At 43.4% G+C, this 20,083-nt stretch overlaps 1 protein-coding gene across 1 annotated transcript in view; it reads left to right on the top strand.

Annotated features, from left to right (window-relative positions):
* The window catches only part of CHST13 (carbohydrate sulfotransferase 13), a 55,021-nt gene that overhangs the window by 1,285 nt on the left and 33,653 nt on the right, over nt 1-20,083 (top strand). The window lies entirely within an intron of this gene.

Raw genomic sequence — 20,083 nt, 5'->3', positions numbered from 1 at the left:
CCCTCTCTTTCTCTCAAGTTTGGGCTTTGCTGGGTGTTTGGTCTTCCCAGCAAACTTCGGTAGCTGCTCCTCTTTTAAGGCTACTCTTTCTAAAAGAGTGCAAACCTGGCAGCACCGCTGTAACGGGGTCTACTCGGAAGTAAGTCTCAGTGAAGGCAATGGGGCTTACTCCCACATATTCCCCCTTACTCCCGAGTATATGTGGAAGTAGGATAGTAGCAGTGTTTATTTTGACTTTTGAGACCACTTTCTCGACCGCTTCTCCAAGCGGTTGGCAGAAGGAAACCCAACTCCGGAATGAAATCATTAACATTTAAAATCCATTTCCATCCAAGGTGCTCACACCAGCATGCCATGAAATAAAAGAAAAATAACCCAGCTAGCTTGAAAACAAGATCCAAGTTGTAATTTAATATTAATTAGCTTCCAAAGGACATGATAAACAATTAACATTTTAAGGGCTTTATTTAGGTTAAATGTGTAGGGTTGCCTCCGAACACAGCTTCCTTTCTGGAAATTGTTGTCCTATAGTTGTCTGAGAGAAGCAAGCTGCCCATTAAAAAAGAGAGGAGATCCTGAAGGTGATGTCAGGGTTTTATTATTATTATTATTGAGTCTGTCAGTCAGTTGCTGGTTTGTTTTTAAAATGATACTCTTAAAGGTGGGTTTAAAACAGCAACAGGTCAATAAAAAATGGTGCAATTCAGTCTTTATTCCTATGCATGCCTAGTTGGGTGTCAAGTCCCATTGAACTCAATGAGAAAACATAGGATTGGATTTACACAGCAGCTTTGAAAAATAGAGTAGCTGAACAATGCCCCAAACATTTTCAGTAACTTCAATACATTTAAGCCCATTGATTTCAGTGGAAAATACTTAAGTGTGGGATTCACTTTCATCCTGAGTCAATGAAGAACAGAAGGTCAATACCCTGAGAAGGCCTTTTTATGGTGTGAAGCTAGAAAAGCAGCTTCCTTGCACTGAGTCAGCCAATTGGTCTATCTAGTTCAGTATTGTCTACACTGACTGGCAGAAGCTCTCAAGGGTTTCAGACAGGAATTTCTTTGAGCCCTACCTGGAGATGCTGAGGATTGAACCTGTGACCTTCTGCTTACAAGGCAAATGCTCTACCACTGAGCCACAGCATTTCCTCAAGTGGTTTCTAGGTAGGCCTTCCTGGGCAGTGACTTTGAGAGAGTAGAGGTTGCGGTGGGGAAAGTCTTCATTCCAGGTCCTACTTAACTTCCCTGGATAAACAGAGGGTCACAGAGGAATGCAAATGTGCTGACTCCTCTTAACTTAAGTAGGCCTTGAACTTATTTATTTAAGCAAGTCACAATGTTTTTTGTTGGACCATACTTCCAAGTACCGTAAATTTATGAGGATCACAGCCTTGGAGGATTAGAGTCCTAAGTCCAGATTTCATTGAAAAAAGAAAATACGAAGCAACTCTAGATCTGTGAGATTAGCCGTGCCTTCTGTTTGTGGAAACATTCAGTCAGATATGTGCTGAATTTTCTGAACCGCAGCATGGGTGCATCTTAACGCCAGGTACGTAAAAAAAACTTTAGTAAGCAAATACCAACTTGCTGGAAAATCCTTCTTAAGTGGAATCAAAAAAACAGCCCAGGGCAACTCACTCTGAGATATTACATATTTTCTAGCTAAGATCATGTTCTTCATCGATGCACATTTTTGCAGTGGGTTGTGACAGACTATGCTTACTGCAAACAAAACTGTGTTTTAAAGCTGGTCTTGGCATGGGTACCAGTGTGATGCAGTGCATCTGTAGCAGAGATGGAACTGACCGTGTGTTTCCTCAGGTATCCCGCAGAATTCAATGGTGCTTACTCACAGGTAGCAGGTAAAGGATATCTGAGTGGCTTTGTGCCTGCTGCTTTTGAGCTTCTATCCTAGCAGTGTGTTGCTCCTCCTCACAAAGAGTGGTATCTACTGCATAGCTATTTTCACCAACTTGCTTCCCTTTTGTGCTGAACTACTACTTGTGGTGGAGAGCAGCACACAGTAACAAAATGATGCAAGTGAGCAAGCACACATATGCATTCAAGTTGAATGGTTCTAAAATAGAGGTAGTTTCTGAACTCTCTGTGCATATATACATCAGTGGGCTAAAACATGTTTTTATAGAAAGGTTACCAGACGTCCCCATTTCCTGGGGACAGTCCCCGGATTTACAAATCAGTCCCCTGACAAAATCCATCCATTTAGTAGGGAGTTGAAAAGTGTCGCTGGATTCATTGAAAAAAGTCTGGTAACCTTATTTTATAGTAACCTGATAATGCTATATCTAGCAGATTATTAGCCATAGCATCAGCCACCTCTGGGCAGTGTGGATGGATTGAATCCTGAAGCTTCCAGCAGGACTATAGGGAGAGAAAATGCATGGGAAGTCCTTTCAGTGTGGAGAGCAGTCCCCATTCCATTCCCCACTAAGAATGAATCTTCTCCATCCCACAATAGCTCATTGGCCGTCCTGCAGTTCATCCTATTGGATGAGGTTTTACCCCTTCAGGAGCATGCACACAGCACACTTCTGGAGCTGGGAGTCTGTGCACAGAAATGTATTTCACACATGTTTGACCTTAGCTGCATCTGACTTCAGCAGAACAATTTGGAACCAGTGTAAATTCACACCCTGTATTTATGTTCTGAGGCCTGGGACAGAAGTCGTCCTTGAGATGGGTGCAGTCCAGGTAACTTTAAGCACACGTTCAGAAGCACTAACCTACCCTACTCTGTCTGTTGCATTGCTTTCAATGAGGCTTAAGCACAGTGCATCTTCTGTGTGTGCACTCAGGGGTAAGTCCCATTGAGTTTAATGGAGCTTGTTCCCAGATAAGTGTGTATAAGATTGCAGCCCTATTTTTTATTTTTTAAAGGAGGGCTAAAGGCTATATGACTAGAAGCAGGCGTTTCAGTGAATTAGGGTTTAACTTCTTTGACTCCTGCTATATTTAATGAGCTATTTCAAGATGTTCTCTGGCTGTTTTATGAAGGCAGCAATTTCTCTTGTGTAATGAAAGCATAGATCTTTTCTTTTCTGGAAAGTCACGGCCCAAGAATTCAGATGATGGATGATGAGGCTGTCAGCAGCGAATAAACTCTCACAGAGGGCCCACTTGAATTAAAAACTAAGTCAAATTCTGTGGCCAGTGAATTGATAGATTAATCTCTAAATTAATGTTTTCTGTTGAACAGCCAAACAATGCGAAGCCAAGAAGAGTTATAATTTTCTTGCATGTTTCCTGCACCTTTACTAGAAAGTATGTTGCTTATTATTTTCAGAGAAACATGCGTGCATAATGCTTATGATTCAACAATGTGCCAGGGTCCTACATGGCACTCTCAGCCAATGCTAAGTTGACCTAAATGTTCACAGATTTGTTTTTTACCATGATGCATTGAAAGGTGGTATTTCCATTTTATTGTGTTAGTTGAAAGTATAGAAATTAGCTGGATGAGTATCCTAGAATTCGAATAGGTCACTCTGTGCTTTAAACTTACTATGGAAGCATCATATAAGGCCTACTGGATAAGGGCTACAGTTTTGAGAAAACTGTACTGGGATATCTGTTGAGATAGGACAGCTGCGCACTCTCTGTACTTTACAAAAACAAAAGTCATGTGTATTTCAACAAACTTTGTCAGCTGGCTGAATGCATGTCTGCCAAGGGCGTAGCTACCTGGTGTTGTTTTTTAAATTTATTTGTTTGCATTTATCTTTAACAGTTACTTAAGAAGTTTGTGGGAGGTGATAAATAATGTTGTTGAAGGAAAGCGAGCTCCAATTCATGACATGACTTTGTTTTTTAATGAAAAGGTAAAGAATTCTGCAAGCCACTTCCCACTAAGTTTAAAGATAAACAGAAGTACCCATTTGAGGGAAGGGAAAGCTACTGTGATGAAATAAAATGGTGCAGTTGATGTGCGGATTGTGTGGGGGAAGGTGAATGAATGGTAGGGGTGAGCGATATATCAATATATCATCCAAAACTGGTTTGAAGTCCATATTGTGATATCGGTTTTATAATTTTTGACCCAGCAATATATCGTGAATCATTATGTGTGTGTGTGTGTGCATGTATGCTATGCAAAAATCACAATGTGGGGAAAAACCATGAAGCCAGTCAATGCTTCTCTTGTTTGCTGCAGCCTCTATTAACTCTTGCCAGCTCAGCTGTCCCCCGCCTCACGCAGAGGGCAGCGAATCGCAAGAGCAGGTGCTGGCAAAATTCACGATGCAAGAAAATCCATGAAGCCTCTACATAGCTCCATCCTTATTTGAGACATCATGATATATTGGTATATCGCAATGTTTCACTATGATATATCACAATGTTGAAAACCAGATATCACCCAGCCGTAATGGATAGTGGTGAATGACTAAGTTGGTTCATTTTTGCTTCGGAGTCTTTTGGAGGACAGAAGACGTGTCCCGATCCCAGACACAGGTGTAGATCAGCTGTGTTATATTAGTGCCATTAAGGCCCTTGCTTGCTCCAAAACCAGGCTGCAGGGATGTGACAACACTGGGGGAACTACACTTTGGATCCTGACAGTCTGGGTGAGGCAGCGTAGGCCAACTGATCTGTATAAGAGCTTTTTGTGAGAGGCATCTTGCCAGCTAGGCTAACCTTCACCTGCTCCTGATTGTCATGTTCATGTCTTGAGAACCTTCGTGTGCATTTCTAACCTGAAACTGAGCCTTGCAGCATTTCTGGAGAGGCAGACTCTGGAGTCCCTCTAAGTTTTCCTCCTATGTATGTTCTCTTGCCTCTGACCTTGCTTTCTCTGATCCATGCTGTTGTAGCTAACTAGTTATCTGAAATGTCCACACATTTTGAAAGTCGGTGGTTTGCCACTTGACATATTTTCAGTTAAAATATCAGGAAGTCTTCACCTGGGGAAAAAAAAGTTTGGTGCTTTTATTTCAGCTAGTTTTTAAAACGACACACTCTTTGTCATTTCAGATAGCAGAAGTGGCTTACTTTCGAGATGAGGAAATTCTTGTCTGCTTTTGGTTTCTTTAATACCACAAAGGGGGGGGGGAATAATTAAAGAACAAAGTGAACCTGTCACACATTTCCCGTCAAGCTTCTTGCATTCACTTCCTTTTAAAGTTGTCTCATTTGTTTTAAAAAATATTGTTAAGTTTATTTGGGTAAACCTGATTTGGATAGATAGAAAGGCTGAATGTAGAATTTCCCATTGAGTGTGAGCATAATTCATGGGGCATTGCTATTTGGGGCGGGGGCAGGCCAGCAAGGTTTTTAGTAGGCCAGTAACTATTATTTACAAGCTTAAAAAAAAAAAAAAAACACTCAGCCATGTGCAGCATAGAATTGTCCACTGAGTAAGCCAAGTGTGCGTGTGTGACATTTACTATATATTACTGTATATTAAGAACCTAAGAACAGTGGCGTAGCGTGGGGGGTGCAGGGGGGGCCGGGCGCAACATCTGGGGGTTAGGGTTAGGGGGCACAAATCCACGGGTTAGGGGGCGCAAATTATTTGCCTTGCCCCGGGTGCTGACAACCCACGCTACGCCACTGCCTAAGAAGAGCTTGCTGGATCAGACCAGTAGCCCATCCAGGCCAGCATCCTGTTATTATAGTGGCACACCAGATGCACTCTCCCTTCCTGCTGTTTCTAGCATCTGGTATTCAAAAGCGCACTGCTTGTGGCAGTGAAGGTAGAACATAGCCATCATGGCTAGCAGTCATTGGTGGCCTCGACCTTCACGGATTTGCCTAAGCCCCTTTTAAGGCCATGCATGTTGGTGGCTGCCATTATTTCCTATGGAAGCAAATTACATAATTTAACAGTGTGAAGTATTTTATTTTGTCTGTCCTGAATCTACCGATGCTCAGCTTCATTAGATGTTCTCCACCAGTCCTAGTGTCATGAAAGAGCGAGAAAAACTATTCTGTATCCATTTTCCCAACGCCACGCATACACTTTCTGTGCTTCTGTCATGTCACATCTTACTCACCTCTCCTCTAAATTAAAATGCCCCAAATGTTGTAACTTTTCCTCATGGGGGAGTTGCCTCATTCCCTTGATCAGTTAATAAAAGGTAAAAAAGGTAAAGGACCCCTGACAGTTAAGTCCAGTTGCAGACAACTCTGGGATTGCGGTGCTCATCTCGCTTTACAGGCCAAGGGTGTTTGTCCACAGACAGTTTTTCTGGGTCATGTGGCCAGCATGACTAAGCCGCTTCTGGTGCAACGGAACACTGAAACCAGAGCAATGCACGGAAACACCTTCCCGCTGGAGCTGTACCTATTTATCTACTTGTACTTTTTTGGCGTGCAAGAGCTGGGACCGAGCAGTGGGAGCTCTCCCTGTCACGGGGATTTTAACTGCAGACCTTCTGATCGGCAAGCCCAAGAGGCTCAGTGGTTTAGACCACAGGGCCACCCGCATCCCTTTGATCAGTTAATAAACAATACACCAATTCCAAGTTGTAGACAAACCATTAGCCACCAGCCAGGGCTATTAATGTGTAGAGAAGAAGCTAAGTAGCAATTTCTGTGCACTGGACAAACCCAGCTTTTCTGGGAATGTTGCAGGAAACTGCTCCACCCACTGATCTGTTTAGGGCTCTGCCCTGCCTTGATGCAGATTGCTTTAAGCCCAGAATCTCCTGACTAGCAACCTGACTCTTTGATCTGAAGAGTGTGCAATCCTATGGAGTGAGTCTGCTAATGAAATTCTGCAGTCCTGGCTTTTGTTATTTTGCAGTGGGGCAATAACTGAGGCATGTGTGGGTCACAACCAAGAGGTAGGGAAGCCCTTCTGGTGTGAGATGCTCTGAGGAAACAGTGCACTTGAGTCTCCTCTCTCTCTGAGCTCAATCCCAGCTGTGCCTGTTTTAAAATGCAAAACATGAAAACTGAACTGAGAGGCAGGGCTCTCTCCCTCTCTTTATCGGTTAATTATGTCTACAGCAGTTTTTCAACAGAGTTTCACCCTTCTGATAATTTGTAGGAAGGATGTGGCTCTCTCCTGCGGTATCACGACAGAAGCTGAAAGCATCAGTGAGGTGCCATTGAGTGATTGGGGGCAGTTTACACTGTTGCCTTTCAATTCTGATACAAAATGGATAAGATTAAAAAGTGGCTAAAATGTTTGGAAAGCTAGATAAATTCAATAGGCTGCAGAACGATATCCCATCAGCCCCAGAGGTTGGGCGCCATTTCTAAATGTGTCATTTGTGCATCTGTCTCATGGTGTGCATGGCTGACAATGCTAGCAGATGTTGAGAGTGCAGATTCCTGTCAGCCGCAGCAAGTGTGACCACTGTAGTCCAGCAACCTCCAGAGGTCAGCCCGTGAACTTCTTCAAAATCAGGATATTTGTATATAGGATTCTGTTGCGCATGGGCTATTTAGGTTGAGAGTGCATGGATTTCAAGCTTGCAAGATCTACTTTGTTTTTGTTTTGTTAGAGAGGCCTACCCGCTGGAGCAAGTTCACAGTGGGAGAATAGTAGTTTGGGAAAGAAACCAGATACAAAATGGTGGCTCATGGGGTGGAGCCAGTTACCTATAACAGCACACGAACCAGACATGGGAATAAACTGAATGAGAATTCTAATCTCACAATTTGAGCCTTTTTTCTGTTGCTGTTCATAAACTATTGGACGTCAGCAACACTTTCTGATCTACTGCAATTCATCCAGCATTCTGCCTGCAGCTGCCAATGTACCTTGTGCCCAAACCTGGCTTAAGGGTTTTGCCAGTCAAACCCATTCACCCTAGTCACTTGTTCTCTGCACCTAGAACAACTGTGTGGAGAAGGAGGGAGCAAGATCATGCCACATTGGCTCTGGCCCTGATTCTGCAGGTGTTTCTGTACCTCTGGACAACTGTATATCTGCTTAGCTGACCTCTGTTTTCCTCAAGAATATGATTGGAAGTACAGCCCCATGGTGAAAGAATGACCTCTGTCAAAATTCATTGTTGATTGCACTCAGCTGTGCATTTTTATTATCGTGCCCATCTTTAAAATATGTAATTTCCTATTAAGATAAGGAGTAAGAGGCTAAACAAAGAGAGGTTATTATGGGATAATTACTTATCCACCAGTAGCAACTAACCCTTTGTTATAGTGTGAGGTTTTTTACACACACACACACAAATATGTTTTGCCAAGAGTGTTTTGCAAGAGTGTAGAAAATATTCTATGTAAATTAGCCATATTAGTTCTGTGCTTATGATATCCTCAACTTCTGATTGTTGAGAGTCTAATGAGCAGTCTAACTTCTTATGACATGTGCATGTGCAAACACACACATACATCTACACACACACACACAGAGAGAGAGAGAGAGAGAGATATGGGGGGGGGGTTCCCAGGAAGCCATTGCACTGACAGTCGCATACCTGATTCTGAGATGCAGTGGTGGGCAAAGGATTTCTTAACCCTTCTCCAGTGGCTGCATACATTCCAGTGTTTCTTGCTGGAAGGTAAGCCCACCACTAACCTTTCCTCCTGCAGATGTTCTATACAAATACTCAAACTAACAAGATCTCCCTGCAGAAATGCAGCCCACATATTAATTTTGGTTATTATTCTGATCTTAGTTTCCACACAGCAGGGAATTCTCAGTGGGTCGTTCCCCACAAGTTATAAAACTGCCTCCCATATGAGTTTTGGTTGTTCTCATTTAGGTACCAGGTGAAAAGTTTTTTTCTGTTTACTTAGGTCTTTGGAATGTAACCCACCTTTTTGCCAATGCTGCTGTTTTGTATACGGGCACTTCTGGATGACTGGTTTGTTGAGCATTTATCCTGACTCGTTTGCAGGGAGATTAGATGAAGTTGACTGTTTAATGAGCGTTAATTCCGATTTGCTTTGCATGGAGGTTAGATGACGGTGAGTCAAAGCAAGTGTCATCCCACATGTTCCTCTGTCTTTTCCTTTCACTTCCCCTATTGCAAGAAGTCTGATCTTTGGGGGAAGTGGGTTTCTTGGGCAAGACCTCTTAATCAACTAGAATTGGGTGAGCCAAGTTTGCCATTAAGAGATTAAAGATTGTGATAGTCTTTAATGTTGTTGTCAATGCTTTGTTTTTTAAAAATATTACTGTGTTATATATAGTGGCAAAGCTGCATGCTCCGGCACCGGGGGCGGAGAGCAGGTGAGGGTGTGGCTGGCGTGCATCCTGGGGGTGTGGCACGTCACCCACAGGGGCAGGGTGTGCATCCCGGGGGTGTGACATGCTGCCTACGGGGGTGTGGCATTTGTCCTGGGGGTGTGGCACGCCACCCACGGGGGGGGGTGCGCCCAGTGTGGTGGGGGGGTGTGCAGTGCGTGTCGGGGGGCAGCTGCAGTAGTACCCCCCTCCCCAATGGTGCTGGGGGCAGTGTGCTTCCCCACCCTCCGTTCCTCCACCAGTGGTTATATAGCTTGCTGCTCTGTGCTCTCATTGGGAGGAAGGATGGGGTAGAAACACAAGGAGAGAATGAAGGAATGAATGATTGCAGGCAGCTGGGAGGACTTGGGTCTTTGGGCAACTGGCGGATATATTGGGCAACTGGCGGATATATAAGCATATCTGGTTCAACAACAGTGATGGAACAGATTTCACTTTGCCTGTGACTAGTAGGCAGAAGTGCAAAACTCTAAGAGGCCCTCTTTTTCTTTACTTATTCAAACTCAATTGTTTCAGCTGCAGACCTTTTGTCAGCTTAGCTTCCCATATGCGTGTAATGTGAGAGGCTGTTGCTAGAGAGAGGGGGAAGAGAGAAGGGCTGTGCTGAATGAAGGTCCTCGTGTCAGCAGAAACTGCAACGCTGGATAACACATGTTGGAATTTCATTTCTGCAGAGACCACAGCTTCCTTCAGCATTGAACAATAGGGGTGCAGTAGAGGCTTAGTGATCGATCCCATTCCTCTATGCATGTGGCCTGGACCATGACTACTTTGCTTGCAGCATGAGGAAAGGGCCATAGCTTAGTGCATGGGTAGGCAAACTAAGGCCCAGGGGCCAGATCTGGCCCAATTGCCTTCTAAATCTGGCCCACAGATGGTCAGGGAATCAGTGTGTTTTTACATGAGTAGAATGTGTCCTTTTATTTAAAATGCATCTCTGGGTTATTTGTGGGGCATAGGAATTTGTTTATTTTTTTTCAAAATATAGTCCAGCCCCTCACAAGGTCTGATGGACAGTGGACTGGCCCCCTGCTGAAAAAGTTTGCTGACCCCCGGCTTAGTGGCAGAGCACATCCGTTGCATGTGCAAGATCCCAGATTCAGTCATTCACAAGGGCATTCTCCTACCCACCCCCCAAATTACCTTCCATGTCTGTAGAAGGGGTTATGAATAAGAAATGCAGGTAGGGATCCAAATTATTTTTTTTAAAAAAAATTAAAATCCCATGCGTATCTTTCTTTTTTTAATCATTAGTTTTTGCTTGATTCCAAATTTTCAGCTCTGGCAGATTAGAACAGCTTGATGCTGGTGCTTCCTGTCCAGTCTACAGCACCTCCCTTTCCCACCTCCAAGTTCCAAACGTGCCCATACATAGCCTGCAATCCAAAGAACTTCTCTCTTCCATTTTTTGCTTCCAGTGTTTCCTTAGGTACAACTTGAGCAACGGGTTTCTTTAGATGTCCTTCTCTCCCAGCAGTGAGAACTTTTCTCCCTTTATTCATCTCAGCTGGTTGCTTCCCATTGGTTCTTGTCTTGGTTTCTGTAAGAGAGAGAGTAGCTGAGGGGAAAAGTTCTGCTAAAGCCTCTGCTCACGTTGGGGAGGAGAGGATTACATCTTTCTTAGTGTCTTGGCTTAACTGGGGTGAAGCTGGTCAGTGGACAGAGCTAAAAGTGCTGGCCTTCCAACTTTTGCTCAGTCCCAAATATGGCCCCTTGTATTTTATTACATTTTTAAAAAAATCGTTGCTGATCAGCAGCCTTTATTGGAAATGACTTTGTATTTGGAGCTGTTGTAGCTGGAGGATTGCTTGGCATGGACGTCATAGCTGTCTGTCGGCCTCTCTATTTTAGCATTGCAAATATTGAAGCAAGCAAGCGGGTTTGTTTTTCCGTGTGCATTTCTCTCTCCACATGTTCCGTTTGCAGTGGCAGCTAGAACTGTGCTGTCTTGTTGCAGTGTTTGGGGTGGGATTGAAGCTTCTCTAAACCTCACATCCATCCCTCTTGCAAGACTTCTTTGCACCTCACAAAGCCTGGAAAGCTGCTCAGCCAGTCGGACTTCGGAAAACACTTGGAGAGGTCCATGAATTTGCTTTGCACATTCACTAGACCCTTGTTTTGACTCTCTGGCCCATGCTATTTTGACTCTGAAAAAAGGAGCAGTTGTAAGGAATCTACATTTCACTGTGATTGCACTTATACTCAGGGACTCCCTGGCAGGAGCCAGTTTTAGGCACCTGCTAAAAACTCTCTCTCTCTCTCTCTCTCTCTCTCTCTCTCTCTCTCTCTCTCTCTCTGTGTGTGTGTGTGTGTTTTTAGGCAAGCCCTCAAAGACATGTAAAGCTGTTATTTCCCCTTATTTAATTGGTATTATTGGTATTATTCACAGAAACCTACAAAGAGCATAAATAAAATTCCGTTCTAGAGACTAGCAAGCACAGCAAACAGCAATGCAGTTTGTTAGCAATCCCTCTCATACTCCTTCTCCAAACAATTCAAATTCCCGGGATTCCCTGTGCAGAAGAAGGAACCATGATACTACTTAGTCATTTTAACAAGCCGTCTCATCTCCGCTTCAAATGCAGCGAAGTCTTTGTGATTCACTCAAGCCAAAGGGAATGAAGATACGCTGGGAAGATGTGGAAAAGATAGGGCTCTATCTTCATTCTCCCATAATCTGGTTGCTGTACCGTGGGCTGGAATTTATCAGTTCCAGATGTGGAACTGGCAGCCTCTCTAGAAACAAGTCAACTAGGCTTTCTCAGCCCTCTGAGGAACACCAGGCTGTGAGCAATACATCATCAGGGGAAATGTGTTTCTCCCACTTGTGCGTGTGACCTTGAGAGTTCCTTGAATTAATTTGGTGATGTATGAAAGCAATAACATGAATGAATTGTGCAGTTGTTAGAGGAGAGACAGGTGGGTCACATTTTACTCTGGAGGAATCGAAGGATTGAATGCCTGAACACAACCTGCATTTGAGGCTGGGATAAGAGAGTGAACGAACATGGAACAGAATTTGAATTATTGTGGAAAGCTCTCAGATCCAAGATAGTCCAAGACTAGATCCTCTGGACAGAGGCCAGCTTTTTGTGCTGAGTCTGTGGAAAAACAGCTTGCTGCACAATTGCATGTGGGTCTCTGGCATTGCCTTTGTGGAAAACCTTCTGCTCTGTTGTATCCAGACCAAAGTTTGTTGCTTTCTCTCCATACCTCCACCTTGCCTCCACTGGCAGCCTTGGTATTTTTGGCACCAACACATCCAAAAGCCATGTCACAAAGGAAGCATACTTAAGCATTTGTGGGTTGAACATGCTGTGCCGCTCTCTTCCATATGCTGCTGATTCCATCCATGGTCAAGCAGCTATTCGGGGATATAATGCAGAAGGCCAGTTTTTGGAGATCACCCTGTAGCTTGGTAAGCAGAAGGGACTCTTTCAATATCACAGTTGATACAACTGTTAAAAAAACCCAAGAGATGCAAAATAGCTTCTTATTATGGGCTGGTTCAATGCACCAAGTTCTCTGTCAAGTGCTGAATGAGGAAAGCGAAACATAAATAATAATGAAGTCCTTTTGCATCCACACCTGGTGACAGGGCACCTTGGTGCTCTGGGGACAAAGGTGGACTTTGTCTTGGTTTGGTTGAGTGGGTTCCAGGTGGTCTGCTCTTGCATCTTCTGTTCTGGAATTCTGGCAGGCTTTTGTGACAGGTCTCTGGATTTTTCAGTTCAAGATTTATAGCAGGTTTAAACCTTCAACTCTGATATATCTCCCCTTACTTTCAGGCCATTTGGCTAGAATGATATGTTTGTATCCCATAATGAGAAACAGTGAAAGTGGTTTGCAGGCACACTGGCAAAAGTGCTGACTTGGCTCTGTACACGTCTTTGGGACTTCCTTTTGGAGGCCAGGTGTGCAGGTATCCAGGTAACTAGTACTGATGGCTTAGAAACTGGAGTCTCCTTTAACCAACAGCAACACGTGCTTCGTTCTCAGTGAGGTAGTAAACCTGTTTTCAGGCTGAATCACTTCATACTGCAGGTGGGGACTTGTACGCATTTGAGTGCTCTCCATAAAGTAATAATAATAATATTCTGCATGTACTATTATTCAGTGATCTATGATTAGACTTAAGGCTATCTCATGTTGGTTCAAGCTCTACAGAGCCAGGAAATGGGAAGCTAAGGCCGATGCCTTAAAAAACATGATCAATGATGTTGTGCAGTCATAGGTTGTGCTTGCTTACAACCTGGCTCTCCATAAGCCAACACTTTCCCTTTGTCTTAGTCCAAATCCAGATGTGGAGGGGAAAAACACCTCACAATGTCTTGTATTGCCTTATGAAATGTTTTGAGTGTTGCTTGAGGGATCCTCCCGCGAGTTTGACCCATGTTGCTTCGTTGCTTATGCTAGTAGCCATCAGAATGGGTTAAAGAGTGGGAGATGGAGGACTCCTTGAATGCAGCAGGGGCAAGACTCTGGCTCAAACAGAAGTTGAATCAGCTAGTTAGACAAAATGGATGGGATAACACCATAATTTGAGGGGCAACCCTGCATATTCCCGATCTTGGCACTTTTGCCATCACTACTTCTGACTGATCTCAATGCCCATGAAGTCTAGAACCTTTTCTTTTGAATGTGGGGGTGCATTCCATAGTTAACTATCTAACTGAGCCTTAGCTGCACTTAAGCTCATTAAGGGAGCCTGATTCTGTTGGGTCGTCACCAGTATATATGCAGCCAGCCACAGCAAGCCTTTATTCAAAGCGGGCAGAATTGGTGAAAAGGCATTGCACAGCTGCAGTTCTCCTCCTTCTCCTCCCTTTCCCCCCTCTGTATTAAAATAGGGAAAGCTCCCCTACTGAGATGTCTACCTCCACTGAATTTCCAAGCCATTAGTAAATACATTCTGGCAGCTGGGTTTCCTCAGGTCACAGACACTTTTTGTAGTGAATAATACCAGCTGATTTTAATGTCATTGTTCCTTAACCCAATTGAATCGGATTAAGGTAAGGAAACTGTCTGGCTTAATTAGGATTTACCAGAGGTCAAGTTCAGAGCAAGTGATCAAAGCCCAACTAATCCTGATATATACACATTTTTTCCACTCTTCACAGTGACAATCATCGCCAGTCATTTTATGCTGCCAACCCTTAATTCCATCTTTCAGGTATCCTTTTCCAGCAAAACCACACTAGAGGAGTGCAAATGGAAGCCAAGTTTTCCTTAGTATTGATAATAGGATGTTCCAGAATCCATATTTGGACAATGTCAGTATTAGGCCAACCAAGGGTCTTTGCTGACCTAGCATGTTGTTGGTGCCATTCAATGGTCAAATCATAGAGCTAGATGGAAGGGAGTCTTGTAGACTATCTAGTCCAACACCCAGCTTCAAACAGAATATCCCCAGAGCTGGAGCACTCCCAGCAGGTGGCTGCCTATCCTCTACTGAACTACTACCCCAATCAGCACTGACCATTAGCCAAGACTGTGTGGGGCTGATGGGAGTTGGAGTCCAATGGCATCTGGACAGCCACAGGTTCCCCAGGTGTGCTCTACTAGTAGGTCTCTGGTAAGAATTAGCCCATCAACCACCAGCCAGCAATAGCTCAGTTAAGCTTTTGGTTTTGCATTCTGCCTAGAACTGCAAAATAGAATAGGTCCAGTCCAGAGCAGGTCACAATATATGGCATATGTTGGCCTGCCATGGTTAGAACAGGATGCAAAACAGTGACAACAGTATTCAGCGGAAAAGCCAGGCGTCCCACCCCCAAACAAATTTTCTTAACTGAAAAGAGACTGTCTGATTTGAGGCATGCAAACCAATCACAGTGAACTCTTATTTTTGCCCTTTTCCTATGTGTTTGTTTTGCTGAACTCTGAAATAGTTCTGAAATTAGATATTGCAAATGTTCAAAACTTCAAAGAATCTCTTGGGTGTGCTGTGATCAAGTTGGTGTATAAATGAATAGCTGTGAACACTGCATAATTTCTGGCCAGAAAGCTCACCCATTTTGTGTGCTTGCACACCAAAACTTTTAAAATACAGGATGGATTTATCTTTTATTTATTGCAAAGCTTTTTGTGATGTGGTTTACATTTTCAAGTCTGGGCTCAAATTTTCTGTTTTCCATGGTTGCTCCAGCTTCTTTCTATAAAGGATAAGATGATGTGTTCTGTCAAAGCAGCCTTCCTGAGACTAGCGATGGCAGTTCACCTGCTCAGGGTCTCACTCAGTCTCTGAGGGGTCTTTTATTCTCCCAGCCAACATTAAGCACCCCATATTCATGATCAGTTTTGATACAGCTGGGAGAACATTTAAGTGACTCCCACTTAGGAGTCTGGCATAATTGTGTGGATCCCACGAACAGGACTCCTAAAAGGGGCAAGGTGGCGATTTCATGGGAAAGAGATGCACACACCAGGTTTTGCTCACCTAGCTGGGCATTGAACTCTTTTCTCAGTTGCACAGAAACCACTCATGGATAATCAGCTGCCTAAAGTTGAGGGAATATCAGAAGATCATAGGAGAAGGGCTGGAGCAAATAGAAGTGACACCATCAGCATCAGCATCGTCAATAAATAAATACATGCTGTAACAAATCTAAATGCCATCGGTGAATACAGATGTACAACAGGTTACTTTTATTCATTGGGTTTTCTAAGGTAAGGAGAAATCCAAATGATTTTTTTTTAACAAAAGTATGGGCTATTGGGTTGACAACAGCATTGTGTGGATGCTGCAAAAAAGGTGTGTGTATAAGCAGCTCAAATTCTACAATAAATGTCTGTCTGCGAGCACCCTGAATTTCTAACACAAATCCCCAAACAAATGCATTTATGATTCTCAAAATGTGGAGGATTTCCTTACTGGCATCTGGACACTGAAAAAAGGAAAAAGCTGGATGTTTCCTTGCTGTTTCAGCTGCAGTCAAGCTCAGGTGCAAAGTTGCTAATGGCCACAGGGTCTCACACTTTGCTCCCCCCCCCAAAAAAAATATCAATTTGAACCTTTGCACAGGTGCAGATACCACAAAGAGCAAAAAGTAGGCAGTGCTGAGTCTTTTGCCAGGCACAAGCTAAACTGGCACTCCAGGTACTTTGAATTTTTTTCTGCAAAATTTTCATTTACCTTTTGCTTAGCAGGAAACGGACTCTCTATTTGAGGAAAAGTTGAAATGGCATATGCATTGATTTCTGTCAAAAGTATAAAAGAAAAGCACTAAATTCATTGCACATAATGGGAGTTTTATCTGATGACATGGGCTATTGCATCTTGCCCAAAGCAAACAAATTTGGAAAAGGCAGACTTGAAGTTTTTATTTCCTTCTAAATGTTACTTTTAACTCATCTGGAACTGGTTTAATTGCTTTTCTTCAGTCACAAATATTTGCATATAGCTGTATGTTATTTTAAAATAGAATAAAGTGTGAGTTTTAGAAAGTGGCCAAGACTGAAATTCAGAGGCAAGGAAATTAAAAGCTAAGGACAGTTATTTGATGCTCTAATGAGCTTCATCCAGTCTGTTTCCTGTCCCTGAGAGCAGTGGAAAAGAAGAGTTTTCAACTTAGCAGTCACATTAAAAAAATTAAAATTGGAACCCAGCTCTTTGAGATGACTTAGCTGTGGTTGCTGGCATTAAATTTTCTTCTGTCTCTATGCCTGTTAAATTTGTTAACAGTGAATGTGTCTCCTGGTAGGAGCACATCATATAGCTGACTACAGTCTCCAAAAATTATGCTGCCAGGAATAACTAACAGTACGTCAGAATTGGCCCTGGGACAGAAAACATTTTTTGCTTTATGAAAGGAGTTCTCTGGAGGGATCCATATGAAAAAAAGAAAAAAAGAAACAGGAGTGCAGAATTCATTTTTAGGAACCCAGTCTCCTGCTTCTGGATCTTTCATACAAAAACCATATGGATTTTGAATTCTGACAGTGTTCTCCACCCCCGCTTTAAATGGCTTTTGCTTAAATACATATATTATTCTTTGGAGTAGGGAGGGTGCCTATATTGACCATAGGCATTGCTCCACAGAGTAAAAGAAAAGAGAGAGCGATGTCTGATTATTGTGCCCTGCATCTCCAGAGTTCACAAGAAGTTAGTTTCACAAAACTATGGAATTTACTGCCGCCAGAGGTAGTAGTTATGGCCACCAATTTGGGTGGTTTAAAAGTGAATTTAGAAGGGGGGGGGAGGAGGAAGATAAGGCTATTTATCACTGGCTACTAGCCACAATGGCTTTGTTCCACCTCCATCAGAGGCTGCACCACATTGGCACCCACTGTGGTTATAATAATTTCCTTTAGGTGCCACTTCCCCACCCCTCTTTCTGCTCAACTTGCTGCTTTCTTCCCCCCCCCAAGAAATAATTTTAAATGAATTGAGGGAAGAGAGTTCTAACCTTTTACTGCTGTTTGCTGGATGGCTGCATATGAACCAGTGACTCATCAAACCTTTCCAAGTATGTGTGTGTGTTGGCCAGAAACTTGCTTTCCTTATCGGCAGGGGATGAGGTGGGTGAGCAAGCAGCTCTCATTACTTTCTATCAGTCCACATGCTCTCCCATGGAGGAGCCACAGCCTGTTTTATTTTGGGGTATGGGGTGAAGAGAGGGAAAGGAAGGATCCATGCAAACTTGCCTTTAATGGAGTGTGTATACAACTGTTTCCCTCTGACAACAGTAAGTTGGAAATGTCTGTACAGGGAAAGGGGATTTTGCTATTCCATGCAAACTATATAGCCCATCGCCCCATGTGCCATGGTCGCCTCCAGACTGTGCCACCATTTTCCAGGAGGGATCCGATGGCATACTGGCAGTCAGTTAGAGTATGTTAAAGTGCTCCATCAATACAAATCTGCTTTGAGAAAAATGAAAACTTCTGAACTTTTGTGGTAAGGAAAGTGATGACATGTGCTAAAAAATGTGGGATGGCAGTCAATTGACGTGAAATCTTATAACCTCTGTGCAATCAAATTGGGACAAATACTTGATAAAGAGCAAGCACAGTATAGCCTCCACGCAAGCTTTGGGCTAGCATATCAGGATTGAATGCTCAGCGGACAGGATGTCTGGAGGAACTCCCAGTTGCCCCCAAATGCTGTTTCCTCAGTTGAGGGAGTGCATGTGTGAAAGAGGGAGGAGAGAGAGAGAGGAAAAAAAAACTGTTCACATGGATTTTGAGAAAGACCTTATATACACTAAATTTTACTGCAGCTCAAAATTCCATGTTGTTTGTTCAGAAGACTTCCACAGCCCCTTTATCAGTCTGTCTACGCTTTCAGTAGTGAATCCTGAATTGGAAGTGAATTTTGTATTTACACAACAGAGGGTTTATCACATGCCAACAAAAACAATGAAACAAAACATCCTCTGTCTACAGGCACAAAGGAAGATTTCATTATCTTTTGTTATCTTTTGTCTTCCTACAGTTCATTTTGTGTGTGTGTGTGTGTGTGTGTGTGTGTAGAGGGAGGGATTGTGCTCTGTTTTGTCTTCCAAAAAATAGGCAGTTCTATCTTCCTGCTGTACTGAATCTGTAGAGTTGGCACAAACCAATATGGACGGCTTGTGCCATGGGCAGCCAAACTACAGAACTGTTTGGAAACTAGTATCCAGTGGGCTTGAGATTAATCTTTACAGTGGGCAAAGGATCCTTCTAGAGTGGCTGTTCGAATTAGGGGTAGTTGGCACTGCTTTGCAGTGGTTCTGGTCTCACATGGATGGTTATTTACAGAGGGACCTCCTTCATGTGCCTCCTCTATGAGAAGTCCGGAGGGTGTCCTTTTCTGACATAGCTCCCTGCTTGTGGAATGCTCTCTCCAGGGAAGCTTGCCTGGCGCCTTCATTGCATATTTTTAGGTCCCAGGTGAAAACATTCCTCTTCTCCTAGGCCTTTGGCTAATAAAACAACTATGGCCTCTTAAACTGGGGGGGGGGGGGTATTGTTTTTGTTTGTTACTATGGCGCGTGTTTTTATGTTGTAAATCACCCTGTGATCCTTTGATGAAGGCTGGTATAGAAATTAGATTTATTTTTTTTTAAAATGGTAGATAGGACCATTGGTCTGTTTAGCTCAACACGGTCTCTACACAGACTGGCAGCAGCTCTGCAGAATCTCTTTCCTGGAACTCTACTACAAACCATTTGCACCATTTCTTCCCTCATTTCACATCTGGCACTGCCGTCGCTGAGCGCTGGAACCACCTAGAGTGTGCTGAAAGCTGAAAAATGTAAATGCCAGGCTGAAAGGGAAGGGTGTGGAATGGCATTACCCATGAAGGGCATGATGCAGGATTCCATTTGCCTACTTTTTTTTATGGAGGGCTCAGCTGGAGCTGGGGAATTTTGCCCCTCTTCAAGCTAGCACCACACATAAAAGGATCCCCAGAGGTTTTTTGTGCAGCTGATGCAAGACAGGCATTAGTAACAGGTACCCCAAATAAGCAAGAGAAAGTGATGCCCCCTGAACAGCAAACAATTTGCAAGGGGGACAATTTGTCACGATTCTGGGTTTTCTGTTTTACAAAAAGCCATTTGTCTCAAAAGCAGGAGAAGAGTGTCGGTGTGATTTCCAATCCAGACCTGGCAGGAATTTTGTCTGAAGCTGTGCTGGAGCTCACCTTGTCGTTTTTGCATTCTGCTTCTGGAAGGGCAGTTGTGCAAAGGTGGGAAGATCTTGGAAGGTTTCAGGTCAAGAAGCTCTTCTGGTGGAAGAAGACTCGAGAACAGTTTGAATGCTGGGAGTTTCCTGGCACAGCCTAGTTTACAGTTGGCAGATGAAACCAGGATCTGATATAGTGGCATCTTTCACTTCAGAAACCCTGGTTGGCATTTGAGTCTCTTCCCTCAGCGCTTCTTAATATGGGGTAATAGTCAACTAAGTTTTACACAGAGTA

This window comes from Podarcis bocagei (genome assembly GCF_964188305.1).
Source record: "Podarcis bocagei genome assembly, chromosome: 2".
Lineage (NCBI taxonomy): Eukaryota > Metazoa > Chordata > Lepidosauria > Squamata > Lacertidae > Podarcis > Podarcis bocagei.
The sequence above is the reverse complement of the archived record's forward strand: the minus strand, read 5'-3'. Positions and strand labels throughout refer to the sequence as shown.